The 2700-nt window shown below is 42.6% G+C and overlaps 1 non-coding gene across 1 annotated transcript; it reads left to right on the forward strand.

Annotated features, from left to right (window-relative positions):
* The first annotated feature begins 2395 nt into the window (after positions 1 to 2395).
* Positions 2396 to 2467, forward strand: TRNAG-CCC (transfer RNA glycine (anticodon CCC)). Its single transcript has one exon. It is a non-coding gene; the product is annotated as a tRNA-Gly (tRNA).
* The last annotated feature ends 233 nt before the right edge of the window (positions 2468 to 2700 follow it).

Here is a 2700-nt window from a genome sequence, read left to right on the forward strand (position 1 = left end):
TATCCTTTGGGTCAGGCTCTGTGAAAGAGTTCAGGTAACATCAGCCATTCACAAATATCTCCGCTCATGTTGGTCTGTGCTACAGAACGTGTATCTTCTTAGAGTGGCCATGTGATAGAATTCTGACCAATGATATGGAAAGAGAAGATCAGGGGAGCATTATGGCAAGTCGAAAAGGAGTGGCTTCAAATCAAAACCTCTATTATGTCCTATCAGATTCACACATGCTCCTTCTTGCTTCGTGGAACATGGTTCGATGCTTGATAGGTGGGCAACCACACTGGAGTTATGAGAGAACAAAAATGTGCACGATGCCTGCATGTAGACAACGCCAGAGAGGAGTGAAAAATGAAAAGGTACCTTATAAGTTTTCACAGTCATTTTATCAGCTATGAGCATCTACCTATTCCCTGTGTACATAGCACCAAACGTACATCTTCTTTTTTATACATATGCATTAGTCCATTCTTGGTATAGCTGAAAACAAACTACCAGCTACAGAAAATGACACATTATTATATTTCATTTATACCAACGTTAAATGTGAGCATAACCTGCTACCCAACTCCACTGTATCAATTACCACAACAGAAAAAAGTCCTCCTTCCACTCCAGTCAAGATAAGTACAAAGACAACATGGGTTGTGAAAAACTTGGGAACTTCTAGTCTAGAAACTAAATAAACTGTTTAAAAAAGAAAGGCTCACTGCCTCTGACTGGTGAACTTCTCACACAACTAAGTGACGCCTCATGCAGAACCCAGAACTCTTTTTTTTTATTTATTTCTGGCTGCGTTGGGTCTTCGTTGCTGTGTGTGGGTTTTCTCTAGTTGCAGTGAGCGGGTTGCGGTGCGTGGGCTTCTCATTGCGGTGTCTTCTCTTGTTGCAGAGCACGGGCTATAGGCGTGTGGGCTTCAGCAGTTGTGGCACGTGGTCTCAGTAGTTGTGGCTCACGGGCTCTAGAGCGCAGGCTCAGTAGTTGTGGCACATGGGCTTAGCTGCTCTGCGGTACGTGGGACCTTCCAGGACCAGGGCTCGAACCTGTGTCCCCTGCATTGGTAGGTGGATTCTTAACCACTGCGCCAGCAGGGAAGTCCCCAGAACCCAGAACTCTTGACAAGACTATCACTCTGTTAAGAGAAAGGTCTCTGCCACCTGTGGGCGGAAGGTCACTTATTTAAAGTGGACATAATTTATGTTACAGTTATGTTCCTGGCACCTCGTTTTCTGTGAATCACAGCACATGCCTTGCTGACCTGCCTATTACAGTGTCCAGAAGGCTTCCTCATCTCCAACATCTAGGTTGCCGTGTGATATTTTAAAGCTATATTCACAAAGTTTGTTTCATTCAACACCCCCTCTCCATCAAACTGCCACCAATCTAAGCCCGGGAAAACGTAATAATCTCTGTATACTAACAGCATCTAGTCTTCAGTACTGCCTAGAAATTTGTTTAAATCACAAGGACAGAATCTGATTTCCCAGATTCTCAGAAACCCAGCACATTTGCCAAGTCTCCATCTCCATCATTTGCACATCAGAACACACCACCACTAGGTGCCTAAGACCTTGGAGTGATTAAAGGGAGCTTCCTTGCAGTTTCCTCTCTCCATTTCCAAAGAACTCTCCATAGTTACTTTCAACAAGTCTTAGGCGTCTCTCTAAGAAAAACACCATCATCCTATTTTATCAGTCTTCACACAACTCCTAGCGCTAACTGCCTGAGTTAAGACTCTGGTCCATTGAAGCTGCTCCACTCTTACCACAATTAAGTGATCACAGTGTTGCACGTGAACCTTAATTCGTCACTTAAATTTCTCATTGTTTTAGAAAAATACTGAAAATACACATCAGAAACTACCAGGGCCTGCATGGATGACTGGGGGTGAGGAGAGCAGTGAGAACCCTGTGTCCTTAACAAAAGGCAAAGAAGGACAATGACTGGCATTCGTATGTAGCAAGGATGACAATGAGGTTACACAGAAGAACTGGAAATAATTAGGAAGTGAAACAAGTCGATTTTTCTCCTAAAATCAGAGTGTCAGTTGTGCAACCAGAGAACAGCTATCCTCTCTCCACTTGCAGAATTTATCCAATTCTACATTTAATACATTTTCTGCCTCTTATTACCTCATGCTGCAGCATTACTCAATTGGAATATTTTTCTCCTAATTATACAGTATCTACTATACACCCATCACCATCATGTGTGTTTGTTCACTCCACGTAAATGACTAAACAACCTCATGACTTAGGAATTCTGCAGGTTTTCACCTGGTCAAATTGTCACAGTAAAGTGAACAACTTTGATAATGTCACTTATAAGAACTGGAAGAAACTATAACTGAAGAACAGTTGTCTTACCGTTCCTCTCTAATTAAGAAGAAAAAGGGACTTCCCAGGTGGTCCAGTGGCTAAGACTCCGTACTCCCAATGCAGGGGCCCAGGTTCGATCCCTGGTCAGGGAACTAGATCCTGCATGCCACAACAAACATCCTGCATGCCACAACTAAGACCCAGTGCAGCCAAATAACTAAATAAATAATAGAAATATTAAAAAAAAAAAAAAAGAAGAAAGGAATCACAAAGAACCCCAAACAGGTCAGAGAGAAAGTGAGAAATGTCCACTGCAAAAATTAAATCTCTCTTCCACCCCAGTGATCCTCTCTCGAGGCAATCAATATGAAGCGTCTAAGTATCT

This window comes from Lipotes vexillifer, unplaced genomic scaffold, assembly GCF_000442215.2.
Source record: "Lipotes vexillifer unplaced genomic scaffold, Lipotes_vexillifer_v1.1 scaffold1767, whole genome shotgun sequence".
In the NCBI taxonomy this organism is placed as follows: domain Eukaryota; kingdom Metazoa; phylum Chordata; class Mammalia; order Artiodactyla; family Lipotidae; genus Lipotes; species Lipotes vexillifer.